A 16,316-nucleotide genomic window follows, 5' to 3' on the forward strand; every position below is an offset into this window, starting at 1 on the left:
AAGCTCACAAAAACTGCTTCCCATTAACATGAATGGATGCTTTCACACTGGGGCGCTGTGCTGGCGGGGCGTTGAAAAAACTCCTGCAAGCAGCATCTTTGGAGAGCTAAAAAAGCACCTCAAAAGGGCCCTTCTCCATTGAAATGAATGGGAAGCGCCTCAAAATGGTTCTTGTACCAATTATTTGAGTCACGTGACCTTAAAAAAAAAAAAAACGCCTGAAAAGCGCTCGCCATTTTCTAGGCAGTTTTCAAGCGCCTCAGTGTGGAAGGAGTCCTGATCTGTACACCTTCTCCTGTGCCACAGAAATGAGCGAAGCCATGGGAGCAGCATGACAGCCAGGCAACTGCCACTTTCAGAGACACAGGTCAGCACTGGCAGCCTCCCTCCTCTCATGACCTTATGAAGTATGTAGAATGGGGTCACCCAGGGCGGGGCGGAGCTATGTACTAAGTGTGCTGCTGGAGACTGCTGGCCACAGGGAATGTACAGAGCGGAGGAGCACAGCGCGCATGCGCAGTACATACCCTGCCTAGGAGTTTGTGGCCCCGCCCCTCTGCCCGGATTTCGGGAGAAGCAGCTGGCTGCAGGCAAGTTACTTTTCTTTCTACTGATAATAAAACGGGGTGTGTGTGTGCAGATCCCGGGCTGACACCCCATCACTGGGGCCCTGACACCCCGGGATGGCACTGACTGTGACTGGCAGGTGTCTGTGTGCTCTGCTCTATGAGATCAGCATGTGATCTGTGAAGTTTTGCAACTGTGTGATGTGTGTGTTTCCTGCATTGCACAGTGTGCTGATCAGTGTCCTCATCACAGTGCTGGGCAATGGCAGAGAGCACGACCCCCTCCTCTGTCACTGGGGGGTCTATAATGGGGCACAGAGCTGTATATGGCACCTTCTGATGTACAGACAGCCAGGGCTGGTATGATGGGGGACTTACATGTAACCCCCCCTGAGATGATTTGTGTCCCCCCCCCCCCCCCAGTACATATATATTCATTATTATATCTCCTTCTATAGTGACTCTTCATAGAGGTCAGCCTCTCTCTGCGCTTTTACCCTGGATGAGCCCTTTAAATACTTTATTGGTCTCAGTAAACCGCCTACTATGGCATACCGGGTATTATTGGCACCCAGGGCAGATCATTATTTACACCCGTCTCCTCTACAATAATACGTAGTGAGGATCTTAAAATTTTAAAACGAGGGCCCTTGTATATCAGGTGTATATAAAGGCGTATGGCTGAACAGAGTAAAATACAGCAATATTTGTGGTGCCCAGAAGCCACAGCTGTCGCATGAATTTGCCCACAGACATATATTACAGAATATGCTGTATATGGATATAATGACCTCAATGCTGGTACTTTCATCACATGTGTATATGATATGCTTGTGAACCGCAAATTTTTGAGTTTTGGAAAAACATATCCATACACATGAAAAAGCAAGTAGCAGCATTTACATGTATATAGCCGTGTACAGTGTAATTTTTCTGTAGTACAGGTATATAAATTTCAATTATGCAGCTGCTGTGGTTCCTGGGTGCCGCAAATACAGGGCGTATTTTACTTTGTATGGTCTGTGCGCCCTAGGATTGGAGGTCGGCGCCGTAGTGTCGCCTAGGACTGGCAGTCAGTGCAGAAGCATCACCTAGGATTGGCGATCAGTGCCGTAGTGTTGCCTAGGATTGATGGTCGGCACAGAAGTGTCACCCACCCTATGGATGGGCAAATTGCTCTGGCTGTGGTGAGACTTCTCCATTGTCAGGATACAATGATCAGTGCTGCAGGCTATAGTTGGCATTGGTGGTCGGTGCCGTAGCGTCGCCTAGGATTGTCGGTCGGCGCCGTAGCGTCGCCTAGGATTGTCGGTCGGCGCCGTAGCGTCGCCTAGGATTGTCGGTCGGCGCCGTAGCGTCGCCTAGGATTGTCGGTCGGCGCCGTAGCGTCGCCTAGGATTGTCGGTCGGCGCCGTAGCATCGCCTAGGATTGGCGGTCAGCACCGTAGCGTCGCCTAGGATTGGCAGTCGGCGCTGTAGTGTCACCTAGGATTGGAGGTCGGTGCCGTAGTGTCACCCAGGATTGGCGGTTGACGCCGTAGTGTCACCTAGAATTGGCGGTCAGCACAGAAGCGGCACCTAGGATTGGCGGTCAGCGCAGAAGCGTCGCCTAGGTTTGCCGGTCGGCGCCATAGCATCGCCTAGGTTTGTCAGTTGGTGCCGTAGTGTCGCCTAGGATTGGAGGTCGGTGCCGTAGTGTTGCCTAGGATTGGCGGTCGGCGCAGAAGTGTCACCCACCCTATGGATGGGCAAATCGCTCGTGCTGTGGTGAGACTTCTCCATTCTCAGAATACAATGATCAGTGTTGCAGGCTATAGTCGGCAACCCTGATCGTTCGGGGGAAAAACCAGACAGGCTGGTTGGACAGAAGCCAAGCAGGCTGCCCATACATGGGTCGAAGTTAAGCCGTTCCTTGCTGAACCAGCCGAATTTTGATCCATGTATGGCAGACTTAAGTGTGAGATCAATTCGACATTGCTCAAGGAACCCCCAGCAACCTCCGGAAGAACCCTAGTTGAGAAAAGCTCATGTAGAATGTCATTCTTGTCAAGCACTGCCTTTCACATTCGAATGCAAAGCTGTTTGAGTTCAAAACAGTGCGAAAGGCTGCAATCAACGCAACCCGCTGCGTCCAAAGAGACGAAAAGCAAATTAAACGCAGCCTCAAAATTGTCATGCACCGTTGAAGTAAGCAGGAATCTGCTGAACTGTGTTTGATCTGCTCTTCAAACGCATGTCAAACACAGGTAAATGGCGAGTGTCTTACATTAATTATTACAAGAGTGCTTCATTTTCAAGGCTGGCTCTGTACAGATTTTTTTTCCCTCCTAGTTATAAAATGTTTGATGGGAAACATTTTCCAGTTTGCCATTTGCTCTTTTACATGTTTAAAAAAAAATGTGTGCATGGACTTTGGTAACAAAAAGTTCTCACAGTTAGTACGGCGGTGGTGACAGTACTGCTGCTTTGCCTCAATGTGCATTTTTTCACACTTTAATGTGCATTACAGTAAGGCAGCCCATTCACATGACGAGGCTGCCAACACACCAAAATGTCCAAAAAAGGGTGGAATAGCTCGTGCCATCACTTTTTAGTGAACTTTTGTTTGTTCGTTTTTTTTTTTTTAAAACAAACTGCTAGGCGGGGTTGTGGTAGATATGAGAATGTGTTCTATATGGGTGCAGTTTGGGAGACCCAGGTTGGCAAAAAGGCCAAAATCACAATGCTTGTGGAGAAGGATCCTTTTTTTTTTTTTTCTGACCTTTACAGACTTGGAAGGCGGTCACGCGTAAACGAATGCTTGTCCCTTTACATCTGCTCGTTCATAGACTTTCACACTGGTGCTCTTTTGCCGCGCTAAAACGCATCTTTCCAGTGTGACAAAAGTGCATGAAAATTTTCCCTCTTTGAATCTTGTATAGCTGTCCACTTCATCACGTTGCGTTTTGAAAAGCCCTGCATGCTGCATCTTTCGTATGCACCAAAAAAGCAAATCTGTGTAAAAAGCACGCCAAAAACACGTCTTCCATAGAAATCAAAGGAAATCCAAAAAAATAACGCATTGCATTGCGTCTTTGAGGTATGTCCAGGCTTCACAGATACAGGCTTGTTAATGGTGTAATATATATTCCTCAGAAAACACCTTGAAATCACAATATGCGCTGCGTTGAAATTTAGCGCCGCGCACTAAAAACACGTTAAAAATGTGATATCCTTTTTTTTACAAATGCATACCGCGTTTAGTGCACCAGTATGAGAGGGCGTTTACATTAAACATCCGTTCTTCCTGAAAAACTGACAGGCAGGTCTGGTAGGAATCCTCCATATGGAAGGACATTGGTGCTCAGTCATATCATTTGGATTGGGCTGTGCTGGGAAACATTGCTCAGTGCAGTCCCAACCCATAGAGAACGCAATTTACCTTGTTTGCTATGAAGTCCGTTTACATCACATTGCAACGCCGCTGCAGTGATTGGAACTAAAAATGTTGCTTGTGACCTTTCAATAAAGTTCTAACAAAAAATGAAAGTAAACAGCGTGATGTTGCAGAATTACCGTAGCTCATTGGCACTGTTCCCTCCCAGCACACATCAGACGCTGTACATTCAGCGTGGCTGCTGGTGTGGATGGGCCCTAAATTCTGTTGGGTCAATCTAATCTGATTTGTCCCAAGCTCTAATTCTCGGTTCATACTAAAATGCGGTGCGGGAAACCCGCAATCCATGCAAGTTTTTCACACCATCCTTGTGATCTGAGGCAGGTGTCAGTGCAATTCTAACAACACCCCAAATGCAAGTCGCCTGCACCAGATCACATGGTACAAAGCGACCACGTAATCCAGTAGCAGTGCGTTCCCAAAACTGCTGCCCCACTTTGATACTATTCAAAATGAATTAGCTCAAATGGCACTGCACTGAATCGCATGTGAATTGTACAGGAATGCGGTGCGTTTCCTGTGCAATTTATTTGCGATGCATAGTACGAACCTACAGTAGGCTTACTCTCGCTTTTTCAAGAGATGTTTGTTGCGCTTGTTACAAATGTAGCAACTTATTTCCCTTGTGTCCTCCAAGGTCTGTTTGAAATAGATACAATCAGGGATAAGTGTACTTGTCTAGTTTTTCAGGTTTTTCTGAAGTTTATGTTTAGCAGGCTATGCAAGTGAACAAATGTGAAAATGTACCTAGAAAACTTTTTTTTTTTTTTTTTTTTTTTGAAGTTGGGGTTGTTAAAACCTGTTGTTTTTTTTTTTTTTTTTTTTTTCTTTCTTTTAGTCTATTTGGGGAGATTTTCATGCTCACTTCATGTCTCACAGTTCCAAAGGAAGGGAATCCTCTCTAAAACTGTGTGTCTACATATGAAAACGATTTCAAAACGACGCATGTTGCATATCGCTGTGAAAAGCAAAGTGAGCACAATAATTCCAGAGCCATCATTAACCCCTTCATGCCTAAGCCTTTTTCTGGCACTTGTTGCTTACAAGTTTAAATCTGTATTTTTTGCTAGAAAATTACTTAGAACCTCCATACATTTTATTTATATATATATATATATATATATATATATATATATATATATATATATAGCAATAACTCTCGTGGAGCTGCTGGTTTAATCATTTTTTTCCCCACTAATAGAGCTTTCTTTTAGTGGTATTTGATCACCTCTGCAGTTTTTATTTCTTGTGCTATAAACAAAACAAGAGTGACAAGTTTGAAAAAAAATTATATTTTTTACTTTTTGCTATAATTAATATCCAATTTTTTTTTTTTTTAAAACAAATTTTTTCCTCAGTTTAGGCCGATACGTATTCTTCTACATATTTTTGGTAAAAAATATCGCAATAAGCATATATTTATTGGTTTGCGCAAAAGTTATAGCGTCTACAAAATAAGGGGATAGATTTATAGCATTTTTATTATTATTATTTTTTTTTTTCACTAGTAATGGCGGCGATCTGCGATTTTTATCATGACTGCGATATTGTGGCGGACACATCGGACAATTTTGACACATTTTTGGGACCATTCACATTTATACAGCGATCCGTGCTATAAAAATGCATTGATTACTGTATAAATGTGACTGGCAATGAAGGGGTGAACCAGGAGGGGGCGCTATAGGGTTAATCGTGTTGCTAGGGACTGATTCTAACTGTGGGGGGAGGGGACTCACAAGGGGAGGTGACCGATCGGTGTTCCTCTGTACAAGGAACACACCATCGGTCTCCTCCCATCTGACAGGACGTGGATCTGTGTGTTTACACACACAGATCCACGGTCCTGCTCGGTTACCGGGCATTTGCGGGTGCCCGGCGGACATCGCAGCCGCCGGGCACGCGCACCGGGACCGGAGCGATGCGGCGCGTGCGCGCCCCCTGGGCTGCCTGGAAGGCTGCGCCGTCATATGACGGCAGGCGGGCAGCAAGTGGTTAAGCGGGCTTGTCCTCTTTGCTCTACACCCCTCTTGAATAGTTCAATCCCCTTTCGTAGGATTTAATCTTTGCCCGCCTGGATAGACATCTCTCACTTGTCTAGCAGCCAGCACGCAGCACGAACAAAAGTCTCTGCCACAGACTTATTTGGAATAAAACCGTACGATCCTCTGCCATGTGGTTGTATTGGTTTGTGATGAATGTCAGATACAGTACTTGAACCTTTAAGGCAACCCGGCAGTACTATACTGTAAGATTACTTCAGGATTGTGTCCTCCAACCGAGTCACCAGGCCCCTCTCCAGACCAGCACTCTGCATGATCCTTCCATGACGGGTCCTCCCCTGGGATCTTCTCAGTTGTCCAGCTTCTTCACTCAAGATAGACAGCTCAGGACCATTCCTCCGCTGCTGTGGTAGGCCCCAGACAGGCTTCTGTGCCCACCTACACGCCGCAGCGACGTGGGCCTCCAGAACGGAGGACCGCGAGGTAGTATTCCTAGTGCATACCTGTCGGCCAGGAGGGCCAGCAGGTGGCTGAAAACGAACCCTAAAGCATGGCGTCTGTCCCATAAATACCCTCTCCCAGGTTGCAACTCGGAGGACCACCTCCACGAGTTGTCTCCAGGACAGAGGAGCACTCATTCGCTTCAACACGTTGCTTTTCCAACACCTGCCGATGGTGACAACGACACCCACCGGCACAATGTGGAACTACACGCAACGTCAGCCAAGCTGGAACAGAGGCAAAACTAACTTCCTATAATAAGCGACCCACTAAATTTACCTATCAGCGGTAGATGAAAATCTACCAGCGCTACATATATAGTGTGTGTATATATATTTTAGCAGAGACCCTCAAAAATAAAATGGCGGTCATTGCAATATTTCATGTCGCACTGTATTTGCGGTCTTTCAAATGCAATTATTTGGGAAGAAATACACTTTCATTAATTAAAAAGAAAGAAAAACAACTTACTTAAGTTGTCCATAGGTTGTCCATCCTTACTTAAAAATCTCCATAGGTGACGCTTTAAAAATGTGTATGGGTTACCAGTTTAGAGTTACAGTGGAGATCTTGTACTAGAATTATTGCTCTCGCTCTAACAATCGCGGCGATACCTCACGTGGGATTTGAACACTTTACATTTGCGGGCATGACTTGGGTATGCATTTGCTTCTGCATGCGAGCACGGAGAGATGGGGTGCTTTAAATTTTTTATTAATTTATTTTTACACTTTTTTTTTTTTTTTTTTTTTTTCTGATCACTTTTATTGATGTCACAAGGGATGTAAACACCCCTTGTGACAGTAAAAGTCAGTGGCAGGTAGTCTTTTTATAGAGGGATCTGGGATCTGTAAGATCCCAAATCCCTCCTTTGCATTTAAAAGAATTCAAAACACCAAGTTTGAATTTTTTTTATACTGACATTTTTTCAAAAATTTGGTGCATTTAAGTTTTTAGTAAACCAAAATTGATGTCATGACATCACGTCCAGATTACTAGATCCGAGACCCAATCGAAGCCGATTTCGGCTTCATTCAGGTCTCCGGCCAGCCGACGGATGTGCTGGCTGGTGGCTCGGGTCTCCCAGTGGGCCGGGAGAGCCCGGGCAGGCCGCGGAAGGCAGCGGGAGGGCTTGTAATAACAGCCGAGCAGCTGCTTAGCCACATCAGTTGTTGTTGCAAGAAAGCCGACCATCGGCTATAAAAAAACGGTACCGTAGTCATGCGTGCAGCTGCAGGCATCACCCCGGTACAACCCCTTCAAGCCGAAGGCCGCATATTTTCCTTACGTCGGCGTGAAGGGGTTAATGGATAACTCTAAACTGATAACTTGTAAAGGCTTGTAAACACACAAATTCCTGTTCTGTCAGGGGAGAGGAGACGTATCGCTTGTTCCTACTAAGTAGGAACAGCAATATGTCTCCTCCCCCAGTAAGTCCTATCCCCATACAGTTAGAAACACTATCCAGGTAACACATTTAACGCCTTGATCTCCCCCTAGTTTTAACCCCTTCCCTTCCAGTGACATTTACACAGTAATCGGTGCATTTTTATAGCTCTAATCGCTGTATAAATGTCAATGGTCTCAAAAATGTGTCAAAAGTATCCGATCTGTCCGCCGCAATGGCGCATTCCCCCATCTATCATAAATGGCTTAAACTGATGAATAAATTATTATTTTTTTATTTTGTGTATATTTATTATAGCAAAAAGTTACAAATAGTTTTTTTTTTTAATTGTCTTTTTTTTTTTTGTTTTGTTTATAGCGCAAAAAATAAAAACTGCAGAGGTGATCAAATACCACCAAAAGAAGCTCTATTTGTGGTAAAAAAAAAAAAGGATGCAAATTTCGTTCGGGTACAGCATTGCACGATAGCTCAATTGTTGGTTAAAGCAATGCAGTGCCAAATTGTAAAAAGTGCTCTGGTCAGGAAGGGGGTAAAATCTTCCGGGGCTGAAGCGGTTAGTCTGCTTGTCTTCAGCAAACTGTTTGCGGGCTTTCTTGTGCATCATCTTTAGAAGAGGCTTCCTTCTGGGATGACAGCCATGCAGACCAATTTGATGCAGTGGGCGGTGTATGGTCTGAGCACTGACACCCCTTTAACCTCTACAGCAATGCTGGCAGCACTCATACGTCTATTTCCCAAAGACAACCTCTGGATATGACGCTGAGCACGTGCACTCAACTTCTTTGGTGGACCATGGTGAGGCCTGTTCTGAGTGGAACCTGTCCTGTTAAACCGCTGTATGGTCTTGGCCACCATGCTGCAGCTCAGTTTCAGGGTCTTGACAATCTTCTTATAGCCTAGGCTATCTTTATGTAGAGTAACAATTCTTTTTTTCAGATCCTCAGAGAGTTCTTTGCCATGAGGTGTCATGTTGAACTTCCAGTGACCAGTATGAGAGAGTGAGAGCGATAACACCAAATTTAACACACCTGCTCCCCATTCACACCTGGCATGCCATCCATGACCAGTTTTCAGGCTTAGAGGGCACATCTCTGCATTTAAGGCTAACAGCACTACATTTATGTGCTGTCTGACTACCCATCTCATTTTGGGACTAACTGAAGATTCAAGGTTGATTTATTCTATGACCACAATGTAGCAGAGATTCACTGACCTCGCCCGTCTATGGTGTGGTGCTCTTCCTTGGGGGTTAGGCTGAGTGCCCTCTGTGAATGATATCGGCCAGATCCTTAATAGGCTTTGCCCCTTGGACTTTCTGACTGGCCTATGGCAGCAAATTTTCCTTGTTTTTAAACTATGCGATATCCATGATACTCTACATAACCAGATTATACTAATGCTTTACCCATAACCACTTACCCCTGATGAAGAGGATTAACACTATAACTCGAAATGCGTCGGGTCAACTCTGGTGTGTGTGTGTGGTCCACTAAACAGAGCAAGTGGTTTTATGTGTAGTATTGAAACGTGCATCATTGTGTGTACTCACATTAATTGTAGTTTCGCCACTACGCACCTTTTCTCCTGTTTTTTTAACATTTCAAACAAAATGTATTTTTTATAAACAATTGTTATCACTTTTGGGGAGGTCTTGCCTTACAAAGTCCCACCAGAGGAAAATCTTTTTGTAACTCACCTGAGACCTTGTAACACTAACGAGCCGCATGACATCAGGGAGGGAGAATGGATAATTGGCCCCAATTTGGACATTTTCACTTAGGGGTTTACTCACTTTTGTTGCCAGTAGTTTAGACATTAATGGCTGTGTGTTGAGTTAATTTGAGGGGACAGAAAATGTACACTGTTACACAAGCTGTACACTAGAGGTTGACAGATATGGGTTTTTCTCTGGCCGATGACGATATTTAGAAATTACAGCGGCCGATGTATGATGCCGATTTTTATTATTTTATTTTTTGGGCCGATATGTTTGGCCGATTTCCCCCCCCCCCCCCCTTCATCTCATAAAATCTAACAGTTAGACCCCTTTCACACTGGGGTGTTTTTCAGGCGCTTTTGGGCTAAAAATAGCGCCTGTAAAGTGCCTGCAAAATGGCTCCCCTGCAGTCTGTGTGAAAGCCCGAGTGCTTTCACACTGAGGCGATGCGCTGGCAGGATGTTAAAAGTCCTGCAAGCAGCATCTTTGGAGCGGTGTATACCGCTCCTCCACCACTCCTGCCCATTGAAATGAATGGGCACCGCTGCCGAAGTGCCTGCAAAGCGCTTCGGCAGCGGCGATACAAGGCCACATTTAACCCCTTCATCGGCCGATAGCTGGGTTATAAGCGCCCCGCTAGTGGCTGAATAGCGCCACTAAAATGATGGTAAAGCGCCGCTAAAACCAACAGTGTTTTACCGTCAATTTTAACATTTATTAAACAAAACAAACCTCCAATCAGTTCACTTATAGTTTTTTTTAAATCTAAATTATACAACTTAAATATTAAATACACAAAAGCAGGTAATCAAAACTTTTGGATGAAAAAAAATGGACTAACTTTACTGTTTGTTTTTTTTTTAAATTCATTAAAGTGTATTTTTTCCCAAAAAATTGCGTTTGAAAGACCGCTGCGCAAATACCGTGTGACATAAAATATTGCAACAACCGCTATTTTATTCCCTAGGGTCTCTGCTAAAAAAAAATATATAATGTTTGGGGGTTCTAAGTGATATTCTAGCAGAAAATACAGGATTTTTACTTGTAAGCAACAAGTGTCAGAAAAGATTTAGTCTTTAAATGGTTAAACTGAGAACCCCTACACATGAGTTCAGTCCATTGATAAGTATAAACATTGTATCTCTTTGCTTCTTTTCTCAGACTTGGCAGGCTGCCCAGATCAGGGCCCTTTAATATTGACTGGATCCTGGGCAAACATTTTCTTGGGCCTCCTTTTCCATGAATTTTGCTTGCCACATGTTTTGAGTCATATAATAAATAGCAGCTAGACTCAAAATCAGTTTACTGAATAAGATCAGGCAGCAATTGTAATTGGTTGCCAGAGGTTATAGTGTATCATTACCGCTCACTGACTGGCTGCTAGAGGTTACAGCACACATTATGACTCACAGATTGTTTGCTCGAGGTTACAGCACATGATTTCTGCTTGTAAAGGGAAATGTACACCGATCACCAATGTTATGAAGAATTTACACTGTCAATCAAAGTAACGGGGGATTTTACATCAACAGCCAATAAAGACGGATTTCTACACTGGCCACCAATATAAGGAGGATTTACACTCACCACCTATTTAAAGGGGGCTTCTACATGGACCACCAATGTAAGGGAGGATTCAAAACTGACCACAAATGCAAGTTTTGGATTTTTTAACGATTACCAATAGAAAGAGGAGTTTCTACACTGGCCACTAATGTAATGATGATTTACCCTGACCATTAATGTAATAGGAGCATTCACAGTAACCACCAATGTAAGGAGGGATTTACACTGACCACCAATGTAAGGGGGACATTCACACCGGCCACTAGTGTGAATTAAAGGAGTGTACACCAAGCCCTAATGTAATGAGAAGATTTACACTGACCACCAATGTAAGGGGAACCTTTACACCTGCCACTAGTGTGAATTAAAGGATTGTACACCAAGCCCCAATGTAATGAGAAGATTTACACTGACCACCAGTGTAACTGAGACATTTAGCCTGCGCTCACATTTGTATGTTGGGAATGCATGCAAAATCGCTTTCCTGACACCACAGAAATGTGCTGCCCTTTAGCAGATACACAGCAGTGCCATTAATTGTTAATGACACCCTCACACATCTGCTGACGTGCTTATTCTCATGCACCAAAATTCTGGGTGCTGTGGCATCATGTTTATTTGAAGAAGGGTTCCACCTCCAATTTGCTTACCTTTGCAGAATAGGCAGATGTTAGGCTTAATGACTATAGTTGTAGGCAGGACTTTCAAGCATGCCCCTTTACCTCCCCAGTGGGAGAATTCAGCAGAGGTGATGGTGGATATGACCTCAGGGGGACATGATATACATATGAATGCTGCCTCTATTTACATATCAATGCCGCAGTCCGCGACTATTTACATATTAATGTAGCTCCTATTTACATATCAATGCAGGTTATTTACATGTAAACACAGGGTCTGCAGGTGAGTCATCTGTACAGGGCAATAGGGCACCAGCAACAGAACTTTACACTGAGATATCGGGGCACAGCACAGGACTTCAAGGGATAATGGAATTTAAACTGGGATAGTTGGCAAGTATGAGGTAGCTGCTTTGGGCCCCACAACAATGATGGGGCCCAGGGCAGCTGCCCCTTTTGCTCTGTCTTAAAAACGGCACTGGCCCAGATAGAAGAGACAAGTCTCCACAGGAAGACTTCAGGCAACTTGCATTGACTTCTATTACAGAAGTTATTTGCAAGTCTCGCTGAAGTTTTAAATCTGCCTTTTTTATCAGCACAATCGGATGCTGATTAATTAAAAAATGCCAAAAATTGTCCGATGTATCGGTCGACCTCTACTGTACACTCACTACTTTACATTGTAGCAAAGTGTAATTTCTTCAGTGTTGTCACATGAAAAGATATAATTAAATATTTACAAAAATGTGAGGGGTGTACTCTTTTTTTTTTTTGTGAGATACTGTAAATAGTGCCAACAGTTTGCACAGCACTTTACAAAATGAAGGCGGTACAGTTACATTACAATTTGGTACAAGAGGAATCAGAGGGCCCTGCTCGCTAGAGCTTACAATCTAAGAGGGAGGGTCAGTTGATACAAAAGGTAATAACTATGGGGGGTGAGCTGATGGAAGAAGTAATACAGTGTACTAGTTAGAAGCAGGATAGGCTTCTTTAAAGAGAAGGGTTTTCAGGGATCGTCTAAAGATGAATAGATTAGGGGACAGTCGGACAGATTGGGGTAGGGAGTTCCAAAGAATGGGAGAACCTTTAGAGAAAACCTGGAGGCGAGCATGGGAGAAGGTGACAAGGGAGCTAGAGAGCAGGAGGTCTTGGGAGGACCGAAGAGTGTGGCTTGGTTGATATTTTGAGACTAGGTTAGTGATGTAGCTGGGGGCAGAGTTATTAGTACTTTGGATTTTATTTTTTGGGTGAGTGGAAGCCATTGGAGGGATTGGCAGAGAGGGGCGGAGGACACTGAACGGCTAGTAAGGTGGATGAGCCTTTCAGCATCATTCATAATAAACGTGTGCTAAACATCATGTGGCATAAAAATTGCAACTACCACTGTTTTATTCTTCAGGGTCTTTCAGAAAATATACAGTTGAGGGGTTTAACTAATCTTGCATTTTAACTAGGGTTGCACTGATACCGATACTAAGCATTTGCACGAGTATCGGTACTCCGTGCAAATGCGCCGATACCTACAGGTTTGGCTCTTTCATCTGTCAACGGGATTCCCCCGCTGACAAATGAAATGTATACAAAAGAATGCAGGCAATCATAGGTTAAGGAGTGGGGGCGCCGCGTCCTCAACAACTGATGACATTTCAGCTGTTAGTGGGATTTCCCTTCCCCGCAGTGGCTCCGCCCCCCCAGCTCCGTTTTTTGTGTCCTCTGGGCGATATGTTTCTCCTCCTCCAAAAAGGAAAAGTCTAAAAGCTGCTCCCTAACATGCAACACCTCCATCCCTATACTATATACGGAAACAGACAATCGCCCGTGGGACTTTGAGTGAGGTGTCCCTGATGATCACAAGGTCAACAAGATGTGTAAGGGGGGTAACAAATTTAATTTGTATAAACATCATCCAATATAAAACATGATCATAAATAACAATTTCATGAGAACAGCAACGTAGCATAATCGTCCTCTAAACATAGCCATAACGATATAATATCACAAAGTATACATAGTACAGATATACATGATACATCTCTAACCCGACGCGTTTTGCGAGCTCTACTCGCTTCATCAGGGGCTGATGTGTACATCTGGTGTCTGTAAAGAACAAGTAAGATATGTATTGAAGTATAGGTTATGATTAGGACAAAAGCATGAGACCAGAACTGGTGATCCCATACTTACTGATTAGACGGTTGGCTGCAGAGTCTGGACCCAAGCGAGGGTCAGCGGGGAACATCTCCCCCGGGAGCTGAAGGGACGGAGACCACAGCAAAGAGGACCAAAGCCAGACGTGAGGCAGGCATGGCAAGGAAATGGAAGAAAAATGTGAACCAAGGTATCGACCCATGAGTCTTGCAAGGCATGCTCGCTATAATGGAATATATGAAATGGAATATATGAGTACATGGGTATATATATGGACATATATCGGAGACGGTAATATATAAGTGTCCTAAAAGTATAAAGTTGCGTGCTTGGGTACAAAGAACACGGGGGGGGGGCATGCAGAGGATAGAGAAATCTTCCAAGGCATGCGCACTGTAATAAAATAAATATATATGGCAGATGATAGTTGGTCTATAGTTATCATGAAAGTCTGAGATTATGTACATAAGTACTGCAGAGCATGGGCAAAAGAAAGGGGGGGGGGGGTGAAGGAAAGGAGAGGATGTAGGGGGAGGTGAAGGAGAAGAGATGAAAAAGAGGGAGAAAAGGAAACTAGTGTGGCAGAGTGTGGAGGTGGTAAAGTAATGGTGAGGAAGAGTAAGCTGGGATGGAAGGAGAAAAGCATTGAATGGGTGAAAATAGTATGAGAGAAAGTGTGTAGGAGTTGCTATGCCGCGGTGTGCATATGAAAGTGAATAAAGTGTACTGAAAGATCGCATGTATGAGTATAAAGGTATATGGAAGAGATATCACCGCTCAAGGAGTATTTAACAGGTAAGAGGTCAATCTTTCTTGGTTCGGAGGTCGTAATTGCTGGCTATTGCTAGTAGCGATAAACGGGAATGAATTCTGGACAGACGCACTCGTAGATTTGCCTTGTTTATTTAAAAAGCTGACGTTTCGCACTAATGTTAGTGCTTACTCATAGCTATGTATTACCTGTATTTGTTTTTATTTTGAACATGTGACCAGCAGCAGAGGATTAGACACTCCTCCTGCCACTGTTTCCCTACAGACAGGCTGGGAAAGAGCTGGATCTTGTGACTAGGAACAAGGATATAGTTAATTGGATGGGGTTGTTTTATTTTAGTTAAATTTCAGTGCCATCATACATATACAGAAATAGAGGGGACGATGTAAATTAAACAGTGTGTGTTTAGTATCACTTTAAGCCACTGCCTTGCAATTATCGGCAGCATTGTCAGCCTGCTATCTAATAAGACCTAACAGGCAGCCCAATAGCCAGTTGAAGGAGCGCATATGGCAGGCTAACAATGCTGCTGGTAATTGCGAGGCAATAGCTTAAAGAGGTTGTAAACCTCCCTGTGTAAGTTGTACCTATATGTAAGCCTAGAAAAAGGCTTACCTTTAGGTACTGTAAATATCTCCTAAACGTGCACCGTTTAGAAGATATTTACTGTATACTGCGGCGATGATGTCATCAGCGCATGCGCTCTGAAGGAACAGACGCCTATGCCATAACCGACGGCACCCGCGCACAGGAGTGACGTCACGCGGCTCCGCCGCTTTAAGGCCACTAGGGGGCGCGCGGCACGGCAATGAAGCCGATGCGCGTGCCCGGCAGCCGCGATGTCTGCCAGGCACCCACGATCGCTCCTGATAGAAACAGAACAGAGATCTGTCAAACCGACAGATCTCCGTTGTGTCATTGGAGAGCAGACAGATCTGTTGTTCATACTAAGTATGAACAATGATCGGTCTCCCCCTCGAGGCAGTCTCATCCCCCACAATTAGAATCACTCCCTAGGATGCACATGTAACCCCTTCCCTGCCAGTGACATTTTTAGAGTAATCAGTGGCTATTTATAGCACTGATCGCTGTATAAATATCAGTGTCAAAAGTGTCCAATCTGTCCTCCGCAATGTCACAGTCCCACTAAAAATCGCAGATCACCACCATTACTAGTAAAAAAAATAAAAAATGAATAATAAAAATGCCATAAATATCCCCTACTTTGTACATGCTATAACTTTTGCACAAACCAATCAATATACGCTTATTGTGATTTTTTTTTTTTTTTTTACCAAAAATATGTAGAAGAATATATATCGGTTTAAACTGAGGAAGAAATTAGTTTTTTTTATATTTTTTGGGGAGATTTATTATAGTAAAAAGTAAAAAATCTTGCTTTTTTTTTTCAAAATTGTCGCTCATTTTTTTGTTTATAGTGCAAAAAAAATAAATAAAAACCACAGAGGTGATCAAATACCACCAAAAGAAAGCTCTATTTGTGGGAAAAAAAGGACGTCAATTGTTGTTTGGGTACAGCGTCGCACGACTGCGCAATTGTCAGTTAAAGCGACGC

The 16,316-nt window shown here is 43.8% G+C and overlaps 1 protein-coding gene across 1 annotated transcript in view; it reads left to right on the forward strand.

Moving 5' to 3' along the window:
- The first annotated feature begins 466 nt into the window (after positions 1-466).
- Positions 467-16,316, forward strand: part of TMEM63A (transmembrane protein 63A) — a 122,306-nt gene continuing 106,456 nt past the window's right edge. The window contains exon 1 of the mRNA XM_073628313.1: positions 467-590. The gene's annotated coding sequence lies outside the window, so the exon portion shown is untranslated. The remainder of the gene's footprint in view (positions 591-16,316) is intronic.

Source organism: Aquarana catesbeiana, linkage group LG04 (assembly GCF_042186555.1).
Source record: "Aquarana catesbeiana isolate 2022-GZ linkage group LG04, ASM4218655v1, whole genome shotgun sequence".
Taxonomy (NCBI): Eukaryota; Metazoa; Chordata; class Amphibia; order Anura; family Ranidae; genus Aquarana; species Aquarana catesbeiana.